Source organism: Bombina bombina, chromosome 6 (assembly GCF_027579735.1).
Source record: "Bombina bombina isolate aBomBom1 chromosome 6, aBomBom1.pri, whole genome shotgun sequence".
Lineage (NCBI taxonomy): Eukaryota > Metazoa > Chordata > Amphibia > Anura > Bombinatoridae > Bombina > Bombina bombina.
In genome coordinates, this window is record NC_069504.1 from 179,299,925 (window position 1) to 179,322,555 (window position 22,631).

A 22,631-nucleotide genomic window follows, 5' to 3' on the forward strand; every position below is an offset into this window, starting at 1 on the left:
CATGTTCGCTACTGCCCGATATCCAATTGATTCCTATGGGAGATGTCTGCACCTAACACCCTAACATGTACCCCGAGTCTAAACACCCCTAATCTGCCCCCCCTACACCGCCGCAACTAAATAAATTTATTACCCCCTAAACCGCTGCTCCCGGACCTCGCCGCAACTATAATAAACATGTTAACCCCTAAACCGCCACTCCCGGACCCCGCCGCAACTATAATAAACATGTTAACCCCTAAACCGCCGCTCCCGGACCCCGCCGCCACCTACATTATACATATTAACCCCTAATCTGCTGCCCCCTATAACGCCGTCACCTACATAAACTTATTAACCCCTATCCTGCGGATCCCGCCACAACTAAATAAATTGTTTAACCCCTAAACCACCGCTCCCGGACCTCACCCACACCTATATTAAAGTTATTAACCCCTATCCTGCCCCCCCATACCGCCGCCACTTATATTAAAATTATTAACCCCTAAACCTAAGTCTAACACTAACCCTACCCCCCCAACTTAAATATTATTTTAATAAATCTAAATAATATTACTCGTATTAACCAAATTAATCCTATTTAAAACTAAATACTTACCTGTAAAATAAACTCTAAGATAGCTAAAATATAACTAATAATTATATTGTAGCTATTTTAGGATTTATTTTTATTTTACATGCAACTTTGTATTTATTTTAACTAGGTACAATAGTTATTAACTATTTAATAACTACCTAGCTAAAATACTTACAAAATTACCTGTAAAATAAATCCTAACCTAAGTTACAATTAAACCTAACACTACACTATCATTAAATTAATTAAATAAATTAACTACAATTACCTAAAATTAAATTCAATTAAATAAACTAAACTATAGTACAAAATAAAAAAGAATTACAATAAGTTTAAACTAATTACACCTAATTTAAGCCCCCTAATAAAATAATAAAGCCCCCCCAAAAAAAAAAATGCCCTACCCTATTCTAAATTACAAAGTAACCAGCTCTTTTACCAGCCCTTAAAAGGGCTTTTTGCGGGGCATTGCCCCAAAGTAATCAGCTCTTTTACCTGTAAAAAAAAATACAACCCCCCCAACATTAAAACCCACCACCCACATACCCCTACTCTAACCCACCCAAACCCCCCTTAAAAAAACCTAACACTAACCCCCTGCAGATCTCCCTACCTTGAGTTGTCTTCACCCAGCCGAGCCGAATTCTTCATCCAAGTGGCGCAGAAGAGGTCCTCCATCCAGCAGAAGTCTTCATCCAGGTGGCGTCTTCAATCTTCATCCATCCAAAGCGGAGCCATCTTCCAAGGAGCCGACGCGGAGCCATACTCTTCAACCAACGACTGAACGACGAATGAAGGTTCCTTTAAGGGACGTCATCCAAGATGGCGTCCCTCGAATTCCGATTGGCTTATAGGATTCTGTCAGCCAAACGGAATTAAGGTAGGAAAAATCTGATTGGCTGATTCAATCAGCCAATCAGATTGAAGTTCAATCCGTTTGGCTGATCCAATCAGCCAATCGGATTGAGCTCGCATTCTATTGGCTGTTAAACATTTTATTTAGTTGCGGCGGGTTCCGGGAGCGGCGGTTTAGGGGTTAATGAGTTTAATGTAGGTGGTGGCGGTGTAGTGGGGGGCAGGATAGGGGTTAATAACTTTAATATAGGTGGCGGTGGGCTCCGGGTGCGGTGGTTTAGGGGTTAAACAATTTATTTAGTTGCGTTGGGGTCCGGGATCCGCAGGATAGGGGTTAATAACTTGAATATAGGTGGCGGCGGTGTAGTGGGGGCAGGATAGGGGTTAATAGGTATAATGTAGGTGGCAGCGGGGTCCGGGAGCGGCGGTTTAGGGGTTAATATATTTATTATAGTAGCGGCGGGGTCCAGGAGCGGCGTTTTAGGGGGTAATAACTTTATTTAGGTGCGGGGGGCTCTGGGAGTGGCGGTTTAGGGGGTAAAACAATGTAGTTTAGTGTGGGTGCTTAGTGACAGGCTATCAAGAAAGCTGCGAAGAAGCCGATGAGCAGCGAGATCGATGACTGTCAGTTAACAACAGTCCGCTGCTCATCGCTCCGTACTTGGTGCGCGGCTTCTTGACAGCTTTTTTGATAACTTTGGCGAACGTATTCAGGTCCGCGGCAGTGATGGTAGGCGAGCTTAGGCGAGCGTATTGGGTAGACGAATGCAGGTAAGTAGACAGCTTCATAACTAGAGGCCAATGTAACTATTAGTTATATTGTAGCTATTTTAGGGTTTATTTTACAGGTAAGTATTTAGTTTTAAATAGGAATAATTTAGTTAATGATAGTTATTTTATTTAGATTTATTTAAATTATATTTAAGTTAGGGGGTGTTAGCGTTAGGGTTAGACTTAGATTTAGGGGTTAATAACTTTAATATAGTGGCGGCGACGTTGGGGGCGGCAGATTAGGGTTAATAAATGTAGGTAGGTGTCGGCGATGTTAGGAACGGCAGATTAGGGGTTAATAATATTTAACTAATGTTTGCGAGGTGGGAGTGCGGCAGTTTAGGGGTTAATACATTTATTATAGTGGTGGTGATGTCCGTTTCGGCGGATTAGGGGTTAAAATTTTCTTTTAGTGTTTGCGATGTGGGAGGGCCTCGGTTTAGGGGTTAATAGGTAGTTTATGGGTGTTAGTGTAAAACTCTTAACTACTGACTTTAAAATGCGGTACCAGTCTTGACAGGAGAGGGTGTACCGCTCACTTTTTGCAAGACTCGTAATACCGGTGCTATGCAAGTCCCATTGAAAAAAGAGGATACGCAATTTACGTAAGTGGATTTGCGGTATTTCCAAGTCTGGCCAAAAAAGTGAGCGGTACACCTGTACCTTCAAGACTCGTAATACCAGCGGGGGCGTTAAAAAGCAGCGTTGGGACCGGCCAACGCTGCTTTTTAAGCCTAACGCACAACTCGTAATCTAGCCGTTTGTGTTTCCCATCTTTGATTGCCAAATCAGGTACGCTGGAAGTAGCCGACTCCACACCTTGGATCAGTGAGCTGGGACACTGTGAGATCCCAGTAGGCCCTAATCAGCTCACCTGGTGCTGCAGCATTTGTGAGTAAACCTGTTTCTCACCATTGGATATCCATATTTTAAATTTTAGCGCACCTAGAGGCACCTTCTTTGATAATAGCAGTAAATTGAAAACTTCTTTAATATTGTATTGGGGATACCACAGGCAAAAGCAGCTATTTCAAATTCCAACATAAGAGTAAACCATTTAAAACACTCTATTATGTAAAATTAATCATTGGGAACACTGTCTCTTTAAATTTTAAAAAAAACAGGAGAAAATGAAGGTTTCTAAAACATTTGTCCGGTAGTATATATGTTTCTGTATATTTAGGATTGTGGCACATATAAAAGAAAAAACAGCTCCATGTATCTTGCCGAAGAGCAGGTATGTTTGCGCATGTCAGGTTTTTCGCTCATATTACAAGTTGAAAGTAAACACAATCGCTTATGCACAATTGGGGGTCGATCCGATATAGATCGTAGTTTGCGACGCAAGCGAGGGAACCGGCGTCGCCCGCAGTTTCAGCTCGCAACTCGAGCTATCCTATATAAGTCGCCGTCAGATGCTAACGTGCCGTAAGTCTGACAAACCAGCGATGTCCAGAAATCTGCGCAAGTACAAATTTCTGGCGTCGCCAGTGACTTGCGGCACGTTAGAAACTGCCGGCGCCTATAAAACCTGACTAAAGTCTAAAACACCTGCACTGTCTAACACGCCTCCCTAACATAGCCCGCACTGTCTAACACGCCTCCCTAACATAGCCCGACACGTCTAACCCTCTATCCGCTATCCCCCCTCACTAGCCTAACAATAAAATATGTATTAACCCCTAAACCGCCGCTCGCGGAGCCCGCCGCTACCTATTAAAGTTATTAACCCCTAAACCGCCGCCAGCTATATTAAATCTATAACCCCCTAAAGTGAGCCCCTAACACCGCCGCCATCTACCTTACCTACCCCCTAAAGTGAGCCCCTACCCCGCCGCTATTTTAAAATTATTAACCCCTAATCTAATCCCCCTACCCCGCCGCCATCTATATTAAATTATTTAACCCCTAAAATACTAAACTATCCCTACCACTAAACCTAAGTCTAACCCTACAAATAGCCCTGAAAAGGGCTTTTTGCGTGGCATTGCCCCAAAGTAACAGCTCTTTTGCCAGCCCTTAAAAGGGCTTTTGGCGGGGCTTTGTCACAAAGTAAACTGCTCTTTTGCCCTCAATCTACATCCCCCTACACCGCGGCCACCTATAATAAATGTATTAACCCCTAATCTAATCCCCCTACACCGCCGCCAGCTATATTAACTATATTAACCCTAATTATATTAGGGTTAATATAGTTATATTATATATATTAACTATATTAACCCTAATTATATTAGGGTTCATATAGTTAATATCGTTATTATAATTATATATATATTAAGTATAATAACCCTATCTAACTCTAACATCCTAACTAAACTCTTATTAAAATAAATCTAATATTAATATTATTAATTAAAATATTCCTATTTAAATCTAAATACTTACCTATAAAATAAACCCTAAGATAGCTACAATATAATTAATAATTACATTATAGCTATGTTAGGGTTGATATTTATTTTACAGGTAAATTGTTAATTATTTTAACTAGGTCTAATAGCTATTAAATAGTTATGAACTATTTAATATCTACCTAGTTAAAATAATTACCCAATTACCTGTAAAATAAATCCTAACCTAAGTTACAAATACACCTACACTATCAATAAATTAAATAAACTACAAATATCTATCTAAAAATACAATTAAATAAACTAAACTAAATTACAAAAACAAACAAACACTAAATTACAAAAAATAAAAAAAAGATTACAAGATTTTTAAGCTAATTACACCTATTCTAAGCCCCCTAATAAAATAATAAAGCCCCCCAAAATAAAAAAAATTCCCTGCCCTATTCTAAATTAAAACAAGTTCAAAGCTCTTTACCTTACCAGCCCTTAAAAGGGCCTTTTGTGGGGGCATGCCCCAAAGAATTCAGCTCTTTTGCATTTAAAAACATATACAATACCCCCCCCCATTACAACCCACCACCCACATACCCCTATTCTAAACCCACCCAAACCCCCCTTAAAAAAGCCTAACACTACCCCCCTGAAGATCTCCCTACCTTGTCTTCACCACACCGGGCCGAACTCCTAATCCGATCCGGGCGATGTCTTGCTCCAAGCGGCAAAGAAGAATTCTTCCTCCGGCGATGTCTTCTTCCAAGCGGCAAAGAAGAATTCTTCCTCTTCGGAATTAAGTTAGCCAATCAGCCAATCGGATTGAACTTGAATCTGATTGGCTGATTCAATCAGCCAATCAGATTTTTCTAACTTAATTCCTATTGGCTGATAGAATCCTATCAGCCAATCGGAATTCGGCGGACGCCATCTTGGATGACGTCATTTAAAGGTACCTCATTCGTCTTTCAGTCGTCGGCCGGGATGGATGCTCCGCGGTGGCGGAGCAAAGAAAGAAGATTGAAGATGCCGCTTCATGGAAGATGTTGCCGGAAGGAAGAAGACTTTGCTGCCGCTTGGAGGAAGACGTCGCCGGAGGAAGAATTCTTCTTTGCCGCTTGGAGGAAGACATCGCCGGAGGAAGAATTCTTCTTTGCCGCTTGGAGCAAGACATCGCCCGGATCGGATTAGGAGTTCGGCCCGGTGTGGTGAAGACAAGGTAGGGAGATTTTCAGGGGGGTAGTGTTAGGCTTTTTTAAGGGGGGTTTGGGTGGGTTTAGAATAGGGGTATGTGGGTGGTGGGTTGTAATGGGGGGGGTATTGTATATGTTTTTAAATGCAAAAGAGCTGAATTCTTTGGGGCATGCCCCCACAAAAGGCCCTTTTAAGGGCTGGTAAGGTAAAGAGCTTTGAACTTGTTTTAATTTAGAATAGGGCAGGGAATTTTTTTTATTTTGGGGGGCTTTATTATTTTATTAGGGGGCTTAGAATAGGTGTAATTAGCTTAAAAATCTTGTAATCTTTTTTTTATTTTTTGTAATTTAGTGTTTGTTTGTTTTTTGTAATTTAGTTTAGTTTATTTAATTGTATTTTTAGATAGATATTTGTAGTTTATTTAATTTATTGATAGTGTAGGTGTATTTGTAACTTAGGTTAGGATTTATTTTACAGGTAATTGGGTAATTATTTTAACTAGGTAGATATTAAATAGTTCATAACTATTTAATAGCTATTAGACCTAGTTAAAATAATTAACAATTTACCTGTAAAATAAATATTAACCCTAACATAGCTACAATGTAATTATTAATTATATTGTAGCTATCTTAGGGTTTATTTTATAGGTAAGTATTTAGATTTAAATAGGAATATTTTAGTTTATAATATGAATTAGATTAATTTAATATAAATTTAGTTAGGGGTGTTAGGGTTAGATAGAGTTAATATAGTTAATATAAATACTATAGTAACTATATTAACCCTAATATAATTAGGGTTAATATAGTTAATATATATAATGTAATACCTATATTAACTATAATATACTTAGGGTTAATATAGATAATATAGCTGGCGGCGGGGTAGGTAGATTAAATTAGGGGTTAATCATTTTAAAAGAGATGGCGGCGGTGTAAGGGGCTTACATTAGGGGTTAATAATATTGTTATATAGCTGGCGGCGGTATAGGGGGATTAGATTAGGGGTTAATAATTTTTATATAGGTGGCGGCGGTGTAAGGGGTCAGATTAGGGGATAGATAAGTTAGATGGCGGCGGTTTTAGGGGCTCACAGTAGGGGGTTAGTTTATGTAGATGGCGGCGTGGTCCGGGAGCGGCGGTTTTAGGGGATAATAACTTTATTAGGGATTTCGGGGGGGGGATCGCGGTTGACAGGTAGATAGACATTGCGCATGCGTTAGGTGTTAGGTTTTATTTAGCAGATCGCGGGTGACAGGTAGATAGACATTGCGCATGCGTTAGGTGTTAGGTTTCTTTTCTAGTTAGTTTAGGGAGTTACGGGGCTCCAATAGTCAGCGTAAGGCTTCTTACGGCTGCTTTTTGTGGCGAGGTTAAAAATGGAGTAAGATTTCTCCATTTTCGCCACGTAAGTCCTTACGCTGCATATTGGATACCAAACTGCGCTGGTTTGGTATACCTGCCTATGGCCCAAAAAACTGCGGGCGACGGCAGAAATATACGCGCGTAACTTCTAGGTTACGCCGTATATGTGATACCAAACCAGCGTAAATATTGGCGTCGCCGGCTTTTGCGGGCGACGATTTTTATCGGATCGACCCCTTGAAGTTAACGTGCAATATCTTTAAACACTGTCTGCAGAATTAAACAGATCAAGATAATATATATATATATATATATATATATATATATATATATATAATCAATACACAGCAGTTTAGCACTCACAATACTTTTCTTTTGACCGGGGTGCTCGGCAACATATTTTGTAGACCTCCAGTATATATATATATATATATATATATATATATATATATATATATATATATATATATATATATATTTATTTATATATGAAACCATGTTATAGTAATTAAGACATGCAGGATTTTTTTTTATGTATAAATTGAAAATTAGCATCAACGTTCCAAAGTCTTGCAATTTATGACTTACTGGAAGTAGTAATGATCTCACTGTATTAGGGAAACAGTGACATCTCTGGATTGTGTTAACAGATATATGTATAATATCAGGATAAGTAATTTAACTAATCCCAAGTATATCAGTACATCCCCAAATACTATCTTATCTCAGTATCAAGGATACCTGTCATTATCAACTGGGGAAAAAGTGTCACAAATTCTTAAGGTATCAACTTAAAGGACCAGTAAACACAGTATATTTGCATAATCAACAAATGCAAGATAACAAGACAATACAATAGTATTTCAAATAAGTAGTAGATTTGTTTCTAACAAATTTTAAATTTATGTATATTTCCACTCCCCCTGTACCATGTGATAGCAATCAGCCAATCACAAATGCATATTCGTATAGTCTGTGAATTCTTGAACATGCTCAGTAGGAGCTGGTGACTCAAACAATGTAAATATAAAAGACTGAGCACAAATTGGAAAGTTGTTTAAAATTACATGCTGTATCTGAATCATGAAAATTGAATTTGACCTGAGTGTCCCTTTAAACACACAACTGAGTTTAAGAGAGAACCAAAACAGTAAGAATATTTAGGACACACATATAAGATCAAAAATAAATTTAATAGATCAATATATAAAGTCACAAAATTAAGTATTACTATCTTGTGAACCAGGGTCATATAGTATAAAACATTTATAAAAAATAAAAAAATAAAAAGTATGTGGAACTGCCATGGGCTCAGAATGTGCTCCAACCTATGCCAATATTTATCTAGGTTGGTGGGAGCAAGAAATGGTATTTGCCGAAAACAAGTCTCAATATACCGATCTCATTTTATTATGGATTTGTTGTATAGACAACCTGTTTATTTTAAGGCAAGGTAGTAAAAATGAAGTTAAGGAATGTTTGGACAATTTGAATAAGAATTACTTCAATTTGAAACTTACTTATGAGATCAATCATGATCTATCTGGATATCAGAATATATCGTGATGGATGGGTGATATACAAACCAATTTGTTTTGTAAAGAAACAGCAACCAATTCAGTTTTGAAAGTGCCCATTAACAAAATGTGCAATTCCTTCTGGTGAGTTTTTAAGGCTATGGAGAAATATTTTGAATGACAATACCTTTAGATTAAGAGCAAAGGAATTGAGATTTAGATTACAAGATTGTGGGTATCCCTCTAGTCTTATTAAAAAAGCTTTTCAGAGAGCACTTCATACCTCTCGTAATCAGTTACTTGTTCCAAAGTCAAAATTGTTTAATAATAATGAGACTGTGAGATTTGTGAGTACATTTAATAAAGAATACCAGATGATATCTGATATTTTAAATAGACATGCACATATTCGTAAAAGCAAATTTTGGCTGCTAGTTTGGGAGATAGAATTCAAATTAGATGGCACAAGGCACCATCTTTATGTGACAAACTAGTAAGAAGTCACATTAAAAGACAATATCATGGCAAACTGAAGGAAACCCATGTTTTCTTAGAGGCAAAAGATATATATGTTATTTAGCTACATGTAGGACTAAAAACATCATCTATTGTTAACAATGTACATGGAAGATTTTTTTATGTAGGTATGTCGACATGAAAACTGAGAATCAGATTAGGAGAACATCTATCTAACATTAGAAATGTTCATAATGACAGAGAAAAGGGTAAGAAACTAACAAGTGTAGCTAGTGAGGCATTTCTTATATGTTCATTAATCAAAACCAGACCTCAAGTGTTGGGTACAGGAGAAAATGACTATATATATCAAAGGTGGCAACATTGAAAAAATACTTTTACAGATGGAGAGTTGTTGGATTTTTTAGCTCAATTCTCTTACACCCAATGGCCTTAATGCAGTGCTTTCCAAACTGTGTGTCGGGACACACTAGTGTGTCGGCAGCAGTGTGTAGGTGTGTCCCTGCTTCAGCACAAATTTTTTTAAATTTAATAAAAAAAATTTAAATAGTTTTTTGGTTTCTGACTTTCCACCTGCCTGCTACACAGATATCACATGGTTGACACGTGATTGATACCTAGTGGGTCACAGATCATCTTAACCAATTGGCACAGCTCAGTGGGAACTGAAAGTATTACCATTGGCGACACATTGGCTTGTGACTGCACGTGTAGCCAGTGAGTGGGACAGCAGTGTGTTTGCAGCCCGGGCAGTAGTGAGTCGGACTCACAGAGCTCTGAGGGTGGCAGCTTAAACGCTGAGCAGAAGTCAGTGGGATTTTTTTGCAACTAGCTCCCAGTAGTGCATTGCTGCTCCTGTTCTTGATATATGGATAGGAAGTGGAAGCTTAAAAATGCTTGATGATGAAATGCGAGTGTCTTTATCTAATATTCCACCAAATATTCCGAAACTGTTCATCCTATCAACCTCATACATCCCATTAAAATAGTAAGTAGCTATTAGTGATATTAAACTTTTTTTAATTCTTGCACATACTTACTGTTACTTGTAAATACATTTTGTTATTATATCATTTATGTATGTGTCCATATCTCTTAAAACAAGTTAGTTTAACCTCCTGTTTGCTAGTACAACTGAATTACCATGTCACGAAATGATGTAGGTCTAAAAAGTGTGTCACCAACATGAAAAGTTTGGAAAGCTCTGCCTTAATGAACAAATTTCTATAGTTCATTCTTATGAACTGTAGTATATGACACTCTAAGTAGGATTATCATCTCTATGCTTTTCAGTATTCATTATTTTATGTGGGATGTTTTACTTTCTGGACAATAAACACCCGGAATATCTGACAGAATGAAAATTAATATATGATACTATATAAAGCTAACTAAGTAGATGGATGGAAATATGTGTCAACAACATCTACTTATATATAGTATTGGATTTACAGAGAAAATCTATTATCTGGTGATAAGCAAGTACAGTATATCCTGTGAAACTTTGATGCATAATATATATATACATGATCGGATGATACTGCACCTTTAACTGATATACTGGATCTGAATTATTCCTCATTTTGGTGATTAAGTGTAATTAATATTTGTTAAAAAAATGATATGAATAGCACTCTATATATGCATTTATCTGTAAGTACTTGTAGTATGTGAATCTTTGCTAAAATCTATATATATGAAATATACAGAAATAATATATACATGTACATTGCTTAATTATTATTATTACAGAGTAACAAGCAAGCTTAGTTATACAGTTCACGCTATATAATTGACATGTGATATGCTAATATGTATCATATATGTGTAATATGTATCATATATATGTATCATATACTGTATATATATTTATTCGGCACTGGACTGAGCGTAATAGGTGGGATCAGACTGATATGCTACAGTTGAAAGCATTACTGGGCTAAAAAGAAGCTGCACCCAGATGGTAAATCGCCATAGAACAAGCTAACAATCAGCTAGATTACGAGTTTGGCGTTATGATTGAAAAAGCAGCGTTATGGCCCATAACGCTGCTTTTTCCCTAACGCTGCTATTACAATTCTTGTAGGTATAGGTGTACCGCACACCTTTTAGCCCGTCACGCAACGGCAGTACCGCACTTTTTCAATGGGACTCCCATACCACCGGTATTACGAATTTGCCTGGGAGGCCAAAAAGTGAGCGGTACACCCTATACTGACAAGATCCATACCGCCATCTAAAGTCAGTAGTTATGAGTTTTACGTTACAAAAAATGTAGCATAAAACTCATAAACTAAAGTGTTAAAAAGTACACTAACACCCATAAACTACCTATTAACCCCTAAACCGAGGCTCTCCCACATCGCAAACACTATAATATACTTATTAACCCCTAATCTGCCGCTCCGGACATTGCCGCCAGTATTAAACTGTATTAACCCCTATTCCGCCACTCCCCGACATCGTTGCCACTATAATAAACCTATTGATCCCTAAACCACCGCCCTCCCACATCGCAAACACTATTTAAATATTATTAACCCCTAATCTGCCATCCGTTCACACCGCCGCTATAATAAAATTATTAATCCCTAAACCGCAAGCCCTCCGCAACAAAATATACTTAAATAAAATATTAACCCCTAAACGCCCTCACAACAAAATATACTAAAATAAACTATTAACCCCTAAACCTAACGACCCGCTAACTTTATATTAAAATTACAATTTCCCTATCTTTAATTAAATTAAAATTTACCTGTCAAAATAAACTAACAATTAAACTAAGATAATTATTAAACTACAATTAAACTAACTACCAATTAAATTAAACTAAACTACACATTAAAAAAATCCTAACACTACTCTAAAAATTAAAAAAAACTATCTAATTACAAAAAAAAATAACTAAATTACAAAACCAAACAAACACTAAATTACAAAAAATAAGAAACAAATTATCAAAAAATAAAAAAGAATTACACTTAATCTAATAGCCCTAACAAAATAAAAAAAAGCCCCCCCCCCCAAAAAAAACCTAGCCTACAGTAAACTACCAATGGCCCTTAAAAGGGCCTTTTGTGGGGCATTGCCCCAAAGAATTCAGCTCTTTTACCTGTAAAAAAAATACAAACACCCCCCAACAGTAAAACCCACCACCCCCACAATCAACCCCCTCAAATAAAATAGCTATCTAAAAAAAACTAAGCTCCCCATTGCCCTGAAAAGGGCATTTGTATGGGCATTTAGCTCTTTTACATGCCCAGACCCTAATCTAAAAATAAAACCCATCCAAAAAAAACTTGGAACAGCCAATAGGATTTTAGCAGCTCTAATCCTATTGGCTGATTGAAATCTTTCAGCCAATAGGAATGCAAGGGACGCCATCTTGGATGACGTCACTTGCATTGAAGTTCCAGTTTACGGCGGCGACCGTATGAAGAGGATGCTCCGCGCCGGATGTCTTCAGGATGGACCCGCTCCGCGGCGGATGGATGAAGATAGAAGATGCCATCTGGATGAAGACTTCTTGTCGTCTGGATGAGGACTTCGCCGGCTAGATGAAGATCGAAGAGGCCGCCTGGATGAAGACTTCTTACCAGATGGATCCTTCAAGCGGGACTTCAATAACTGTAAGTGGATCGTCAGGGGTTAGTGTTAGGTTTATTTAAGGGTTTTTTGGGTGGGTTTTATTTTTAGATTAGGGTCTGGGCATGTAAAAGAGCTAAATGCCATTTTAAGGGCAATGCCCATACAAATGCCCTTTTCAGGGCAATGGGGAGCTTAGGTTTTTTTAGATAGTTATTTTATTTGGGGGGTTGGTTGTGGGGGTGATGGGTTTTACTGTTGGGGGTGTTTGTATTTTTTTTACAGGTAAAAGAGCTGAATTCTTTGGGGCAATGCCCCACAAAAGGCCCTTTTAAGGGACATTGGTAGTTTATTGTAGGCTAGGGTTTTTTTTATTTAGGGGGGCTTTTTTATTTTTTTAGGGCTATTAGATTAGGTGTAATTCTTTTTTATTTTTGATAATTTGTTTCTTATTTTTTGTAATTTAGTGTTGTTTTATTTTTTATGTAATTTAGTTATTTTTATTTTTTAGTAATTTTAGTGGGTTTTTTTTTGTAATGTTAGGTTTTAGTGTAAATGCTTAATAACTATTTACTAACTAGTCTACTTAGTTAAAATAAATACAAACTTACCTGTAAAATAAAAAATAAAACCTAAGCTAGCTACAACATAACCATTAGTTATATTGTAGCTAGCTTAGGTTTTATTTCACAGGTAAGTATGTATTTAGTTTTAAATAGGTATTATTTAGTTAATAATTGTAAATTTAGTTTAGCTCCATTTTAATTATGTTAAAGTTAGGGGGGGTTAGGGTTAGGTTTAGGGTTAGGTTTAGGGGTTAATATATTTTAATTTAGCTTGTTGTGATGTGGGGGGGGCTGGCGGTTTGGGGGTTAATAGGTTTATTTAGTTAATAATTGTAAATTGAATTTAGCTATATTTTTATTATGTTAAAGTTAGTGGGTTTTAGGGTTAGGCTTAGGGTTACCTTAGGGTTAGGGGTTAATTGATTTATTTAGTGATAGTGAGGTGGGAGGCCAGAGGTTTAGGAGTTAATAACTTTAGTATAGTGGCGGCGACATCGGGAGTGGCAGATTAGTGGTTAATAGTTTTATGTAGGTGGCGGCGATGTTGGGGCGGCAAATTAGGGGTTAATAACTGTATGTAGGTGGCGGCAATGTCAGGGGCAGCAGATTAGGGGTGTTTAGACTCGGGGTTTATGTTAGGGTGTTAGGTTTAAACATTATTTTCTTTTTCCCCATAGACATCAATGGGACTGCGTTACGGAGCTTTTGTTTCCGCGATCGCAGGTGTTAGGCTTTTTTTTTTGCCGGCTCTCCCCTTATTGATGTCTATGGGGAAATCGTGCATGAGCACGTCAAAGCAGCGCTTGTTTTCAGTGCGGTATGGAGCTCAACGACACCATATCACACGCACAAACCTGCTTTTTCAAAACCTGTAATACCAGCGATATAGGGAGGTGAAATAACGCCGCTTTTGTGGCGGTCGTTAAGATCCCTATAGCGCTCAAAACTCGTAATCTAGCTGAATGTTATTGAGCTGTTTGTTCGTTCCTGTAATTACGCTTCTCTCCTTGGCCCGGATTACAAGTTTTGCGGTAAATCCATTGTGAACAAACCGTGCACAATGTGGCTGTAATGCTATTTTCATTACAACGCGATTACAAGTGTCAATCAAACTTTCTTTTTGCGTGCGTTATGCTGCAGTAACCTGCATACCACACACAAACCAAGTTCCGACTTGGCGTGCTCGTGCACATATTCCCTCATAGAGATCAATGGCGAAAAAATGTTGGCCATCGCATTTTCGCATTCCTCATTGAAGTCTATGTAGAAAAGAAAGAAAGTTATCAAAAAATCTAACACCCTAACATAAACCCCTTGTCTAATAACCACTAAACCGCCATCCCCCACACTAAATAAACCTATTAACCCCTAAACCGCCGTCCCCCCACATCGCCAACACTAAATAAATCTTTTAACTTCTAAACCGCCATCCCCCCACATCGCCAACACTAAATAAATCTACTAACCCCTAAACCGCCATCCCCCCACATCGCCAACACTAAATAAACCTGTTAACCACTAAATCGCCACCCCCCACATCACCAGCACTAAATAAACCTATAAACCCCTTAACCGCCATCCCCCCACATCGTCAACACTAAATAAAGCTATTAACCCCTAAACCGCCATCCCCCCACATCGCAAATACCTAAATTAAACTATCAACCCCTAAAGCTAACACCCCCTAACTTTAAAAAAATTAAAATACACCTAAATTAAATTAACAATATACTAACTACCTAAAAATAAATAAAAACTTACCTAAGAAACAAAATTAAAACCTAAGCTTAAACTAAAAAAAACTAACATTACTTTTTTTACAAAAATAATTAATTAAAAAAAATAAAAAGCTACATTATCAAAAAAAAAATAACCTAACATTACTAAAAATAATAAAACCTAAAATTCCCCAATTAAATAAAAACTATCATTACAAAAAATAATAAACTCTAAAATTACAAAAAATAACAAAACTACCATTACAAAAAATAACAAACAAAATTAATAAAAATTATTCCTATTCTAATACCATCCCCCCAAAAACACCCCCCAAAAATACACCCCACTAATCTAAAAATAATCTACCAATAGTCTTTAAAAGGGCCTTTTGCAGGGCATTGCCCCAAAGCTAACAGCTCTTTTACCTATTATCCTATTGGCTAATTTTAATTTGTCAGCAACTAGGAATGCAAGGGTATCACCATTTAAAAGTGGTACCTTGCATTCAATCTTCAGTGTGTGGCCGGAGACCGCATGAAGAGGAGCTCTGTGTCGATGCTCTGAAGAGGAGGACCGACATCCCAGATGACATTGCCAGAGGACTTCGCTGTTGACACCGGGATGAAGATAGAGGGACGGCGGAATGGATGAAGATTGGGGAAAATGCTCCGCCAATGGATTGTTGCGGTATAGGCCAAAATGATCACGGAAAAGCCATACCGCGTGAATTGTAATATCAAGTAGGTGATTATTCCACACGCAAAGACCATTTTGCCATACCGCGCAACTTGCATCCCTGAATAGTAGAGTTTTTAGGGAGTGCTTGAAGCTGTTAAAACTAGGGGAGAGTCTTATGGAGCGAGGCAGGGAATTCCACAAGATGGGGGCCAGTCTGGAGAAGTCCTGTAAACGTGAATGTGAGGAAGTAACAAGAGAGAAGGAGAGGAGGAGATCCTGAGCTGATTGAAGGGGACGGGAGGGAGAGTATCTACAGACAAGTTCTGAGATGTAGGGGGGAGCAGTGCAGTTGAGAGCTTTATATGTCAGGGTGAGGATTTTATGTTTAATCAGGAAGCCAGTGAAGGGATTGGCAGAGAGGTGCAGCAGATGAAGAGCGACGAGTAAGGAAGATGAGCCTGACAGAGGCATTCATAATGGATTGTAAAGGAGCTATGCGGCAGCTAGGTAGACCAGAGAGGACGGAATTGCAGTAGTCGAGGCGGGAAAGGATGAGAGAGTGGATTAAAATCTTGGTTGTATCTTGTGTAAGGAAATGTCTAATTTTAGCAATGTTTTTAAGGTGGAAGCGGCAGGCTTTAGCCAAGGACTGGATGTGAGGAGTGAAGGAAAGATCTGAGTTAAGTGTGACCCCAAGACATCGGGCAAGTGGGGTAGGGGTAATGATGGAATTATCAACAGTTATAGAAATTTTGGGGGTGGAGACATTGGAAGAAGGGGGAAAAATAAGGAGTTCAGTTTTGGAGAGATTTAGCTTAAGGTAGTGAGAGGACATCCAAGATGAGATGTGAGAAAGACAGTTAGTGACACGGGTTAGTAAGGAAGGAGGTAGGTCTGGTGCAGAGAGGTAGATTTGGGTGTCATCGGCATACAAATGGTATTGAAACCCATGGGACTTTATTAAGGAACCTAGTGACGACGTGTAGATTGAGAAGAGAAGGGGACCAAGGACAGAGCCTTGAGGTACCCCAACAGAAAGTGGTAACGGGGCAGAGGATGCTCCGGAGAAGGCTACACTAAATGTACGGTTAGTCAGATAGGAAGAGAACCACGAGAGAGCTGTGTCACAGATGCCGAAGGATTGGAGGGTTTGGAGCAGAAGAGGGTGGTCAACAGTGTCAAAGGCTGCAGACAGGTCAAGGAGGATAAGCAGAGAGAAGTGGCCTTTGGATTTTGCTGTAAGTAGGTCATTGGTAACCTTGACATTTGCTGTCTCTGTAGAGTGATGGGAACGAAATCCAGATTGCAGTGGGTCAAGAAGAGAGTTTAGTGTAAGGAAATGGGATAGACGTGCGTAAACTAGCTTTTCGAGGAGCTTTGAGGCAAGAGGGAGTAGGGAAATAGGGCGGTAATTGGAAGGGGAGGTTGGATCAAGGGAAGGTTTTTTGAGGATAGGTGTGACCAGTGCATGTTTTAGAGATGAGGGAAATATACCAGTGCTGAGGGAGAGGTTGAAAATGTGTGTGAGCATGGGGGTGAGGGTAGAAGAGAGGGAGGGGAGTAGCTGTGAGGGGATGGGGTCGAGGGGACAGGTAGTGAGGTGGGAGGACAGTATAAGGGCAGAAACTTCATCCTCATTAACAGGGGCAAAAGAGCTGCATTTTTGGATATTTGGGTTTTGGGTGATCGTGAGCTTTTGAGGGGGTGGGAGATTGTTGAGAGCTGATTTCACTTCTGATGGAGTCAATTTTGTTGTTGAAGTGGCTTGCAAAATCTTGAGCTGAGAGAGAGGTTGTGTTAGGAGGTGGGGGTGGGCGGAGAAGAGTGTTGAACGAGTTGAACAGACGTTTAGGGTTAGAGGAAAGAGTAGAGATGAGATTAGAAAAATATTGTTGCTTATAAAGATTAAGGGCAGAATAGTAGGAGTTCAGGATGAACTTGTAGTGAAGAAAGTCAGCTGAACTCCGAGATTTCCTCCAATGTCGCTCAGCAGTACGGGAGCATCTGCGTAGGTATCGTGCGTAGGTTTTCACACCAAATGGATGTGAAAACAGCCTACTTACATGCCCCAATTGATTGTGAGATTTATGTGGAACAACCTGTAGGATTTGAGGTAAAGTGCAAACAAAATGAGAAACTAGTTTTAAAATTGAAAAAATCATTGTATGGTCTAAAACAATCAGGTAGAAATTGAAACAAGATATTAACTTATATTATATTCTGTGCCATATTCTCTGCTCTGTTGAATGATACAATGTTATCTAAAGTCGAGTTCAATATATGAATTGATAGTGGGTTCATCTACTTTCTGCGTTTAACATACTAATAACATTTTGTAACAGCATCATTGTTTGTAAATAATGTTCATGCTTTTTTTTACTTTTATGCCATTATTTTCAAAAAAAAATCTTGTTCCCTGCTGCCATGCACTGTTTATTGATCTGACACTTTTCATTTAAACAGGATTGTAGAAGGAGTTTTTCCTCCCTTCAGAATTATCCAATGAAATTGCTTATTATCGTTTTTAAGCTCAGCGGGTTGTTAGTCTATGAATATGGTTGTTAGTCTATGAATATGGCACAAGCCGAAACGCGTAAGAGCAGCCAGAACTCTGTGTCTTCTGTATGTTTTTAACTGAATATCCAATAAAGCTGTTGGTTTTTTTTGGATGTCTCCAGGACTTTTTTTCTTTTGTCCTACGCTTTATGAGGATTACTAGGAGTCCCCCTTCTCTACCTGGACTCATCCTTTACTTACCCCTGGAACCTGGTCTGTGTTTATTACAGATTTACATCTACCACTTGTCCTGCATTGGTTTGATGATTCAATTGTTGCTACTTGTGATTGGAAGGGCCTTACCATATGCTTTGGAAGTCTATGTTAAAGCTGTTTTTTTATTTTGGATGTTTCCAGGAATTTTTTTTCTTTTGTCCTAAGCTTTACGGGGATTACTAGGAGTCCCCCTTCTCTACCTGGAATCATACTTTTCTTACCCCTGGAACCTGGTCTGTGTTTATTACAGATTTACATCTACTGCTTGTCCTGCATTGGTTTGATGCTTCAATTGTTGCTACGTGTGATTGGAAGGGCCTTACCACGTGCTTTGGAAGTCTCCGTTGATTGACCCACAGAAGCCGGGAGGAGGAGCGCGGAGACGTGTCGCTCTCTGACCGGGTTTAAGGAGCAGAAAATAAGCCGTGTTGCTATTCGATGGCACAATCCAACCATTCACCTTACCTTACCGGATGGGCTCTGAGAATAGAGCTGAGCCGTGATAGCAACTTACCTTACCCTACCGGACAGGCTCCGGGGACAGAGCTGAGCCGGCACAGTGAGTTTAAAGCGTATACATGTTTAGCAGTAAGATATTCTACATGACTGTATGACTGGCTTTTGGCTAAACAACTCTGAGAGGTTGATATTTGTTTTGTCTTTAGCCTAATGTGGTGTCAGGATAGCTCTCGAGCAATAAGTGTTAGTTTTTTTGTTTTTTTAAACAGCGTGCCCCATTGAATATAGGGAGCAACAGTTAACGTGGTTGCAATATCCAAAGTCACGCTAACTTTTTACTTTCAACTTGTAATACGAGTGCTAACCTGCCCGCAGTAATCTTTTACTTTCAGTGTAGCTAGTGCGCAAACGGAAAAACATATTTAATTGTCTACTTAGAATCTGGCCTGTGTGCAAAGTTAATTTGTAGAGTGAATTGTTATATGGTGGATGGAATTACCTTTAAAAGTTTATCACACTTCTACTTTTTACAGTTTATATGTATATAACCACAACTGACGTCTGGTTCATTTATTTGTTAAAGTCTGATTTGCCCCACAGCCCAGACACATTCTATTACCCAAAGTAAATGTTTTACCTGATTATCATATGTTGTCTTATTTATTATCAATCCTGCTTTAAAACGGCATCGACGTTTTTTTTTAAATCAAAAGTTACAACCAATTGGAGGGAATTTCATAATCACGGTTTGTTACACTGTTTTACATAAAATAAAATAATGTTCAGCACTGGAATTTTTGCTGCATAGTTTATATTTTTTTGTCACACACAACACTAAAAAAAGAATGGTGAGAGGTTGAGAGAAAAGAGCAGTGAGGGGGACAGAAGGAGTCAGAGAGGGGCAGAGGGAAATAGAGAAGGCATACGGGGGAGTGACATAGGTAATGAGAAAGGGACTGAGATAGTGACAGGTGAAGTAAAGGGGGATTACAAAAGGTAGGAAGATAGGAGAATGAATAGTTACAAGGAGGTGAGGGGATCACTTAGAACATAGAGGTCCATGGTTTACTCATAATGACAATGTGACTGATGAAATGTGTTGTAAAGCATTGTAAACAATTATTTCTTCCCCAAAACTCAGGGTTAACATAAAAAAAGCTTTATGGGAAAAGATCCAACACTGGGCCAGATTACAAGTGGAGCGCTAATTAACGCTCCCGCTCAAGCATTAATTGTGCTAGAAGTAAGCATTTTGCGCACATTGGGTTGAAAGTAAACAGTTATCACTAGCGTGCTAACTCGACAAGCACAAAAAGACCTAAGTTAGAATATTGCGAACGCATTCATGTATTCCCCTATAGAAGTCAATGGAGAAAATAAAATGGTTAAAAAAACGTACACCGCCCTCTCGCGCAAACCTGATCGCATATTCTCAAGTGCACTAACCCGACATGAAAATATGAATATTTCACATTTCAATGTTCTTTACATAGACGAATATGTTCTATTTATTAATAAATAATCATTTCTACATATATCTGATTGTATTTTGGTACAATACATATTTATACCTATATATACAGGGAGTGCAGAATTATTAGGCAAATGAGTATTTTGACCACATCATCCTCTTTATGCATGTTGTCTTACTCCAAGCTGTATAGGCTCAAAAGCCTACTACCAATTAAGCATATTAGGTGATGTGCATCTCTGTAATTAGAAGGGGTGTGGTCTAATGACATCAACACCCTATATCAGGTGTGCATAATTATTAGGCAACTTCCTTTCCTTTGGCAAAATGGGTCAAAAGAAGGACTTGACAGGCTCAGAAAAGTAAAAAATAGTGAGATATCTTGCAGAGGGATGCAGCACTCTTAAAATTGCAAAGCTTCTGAAGCGTGATCATCGAACAATCAAGCGTTTCATTCAAAATAGTCAACAGGATCGAAAGAAGCGTGTGGAAAAACCAAGGCGCAAAATAACTGCCCATGAACTGAGAAAAGTCAAGCGTGCAGCTGCCAAGATGCCACTTGCCACCAGTTTGGCCATATTTCAGAGCTGCAACATCACTGGAGTGCCCAAAAGCACAAGGTGTGCAATACTCAGAGACATGGCCAAGGTAAGAAAGGCTGAAAGACGACCACCACTGAACAAGACACACAAGCTGAAACGTCAAGACTGGGCCAAGAAATATCTCAAGACTGATTTTTCTAAGGTTTTATGGACTGATGAAATGAGAGTGAGTCTTGATGGGCCAGATGGATGGGCCCGTGGCTGGATTGGTAAAGGGCAGAGAGCTCCAGTCCGACTCAGACGCCAGCAAGGTGGAGGTGGAGTACTGGTTTGGGCTGGTATCATCAAAGATGAGCTTGTGGGGCCTTTTCGGGTTGAGGATGGAGTCAAGCTCAACTCCCAGTCCTACTGCCAGTTTCTGGAAGACACCTTCTTCAAGCAGTGGTACAGGAAGAAGTCTGCATCCTTCAAGAAAAACATGATTTTCATGCAGGACAATGCTCCATCACACGCGTCCAAGTACTCCACAGCGTGGCTGGCAAGAAAGGGTATAAAAGAAGAAAATCTAATGACATGGCCTCCTTGTTCACCTGATCTGAACCCCATTGAGAACCTGTGGTCCATCATCAAATGTGAGATTTACAAGGAGGGAAAACAGTACACCTCTCTGAACAGTGTCTGGGAGGCTGTGGTTGCTGCTGCACGCAATGTTGATGGTGAACAGATCAAAACACTGACAGAATCCATGGATGGCAGGCTTTTGAGTGTCCTTGCAAAGAAAGGTGGCTATATTGGTCACTGATTTGTTTTTGTTTTGTTTTTGAATGTCAGAAATGTATATTTGTGAATGTTGAGATGTTATATTGGTTTCACTGGTAAAAATAAATAATTGAAATGGGTATATATTTGTTTTTTGTTAAGTTGCCTAATAATTATGCACAGTAATAGTCACCTGCACACACAGATATCCCCCTAAAATAGCTAAAACTAAAAACAAACTAAAAACTACTTCCAAAAATATTCAGCTTTGATATTAATGAGTTTTTTGGGTTCATTGAGAACATGGTTGTTGTTCAATAATAAAATTAATCCTCAAAAATACAACTTGCCTAATAATTCTGCACTCCCTGTATATATATATATATATAGATGATTATATATAGGTATAGATATATACAAATATATATAAGAATATCTATTTACAAATACTTAAAATATATTCACCTATGAGCAGAACATTAGAATGTGAAATATATACTGTAAATACATAGTTAAAACCTTTATTAAACATGAATATTGCATAAATATGATTTTACATGTTTTCATCTACTTAACTGTAAAGGGCTCCAATGCACTTATATATATGTGTGTGTATATATATATATATATATATATATATATATATATATATATATATATATATATATATATATGTATTTATGTTTTTATATATCTCTGTAAATACATATATACACATATAAATACATAAATACAAATGTATACACACACACACACACACATATATATATATATATATATATATATATATATACACAATTATATATACATTTCTAGAAATGTATATGTATGTATCTCAAAAATGTATCTCTAAAGCCCTTTGCCTGCCTTTTTTTTCTAACACCTGAGAATATCTTTGAGCCCTTATAACATTTGTGTGCAATATTTTTTTAAAATAATTTTTATTAGATTGTATTATTATTAGTGTAACT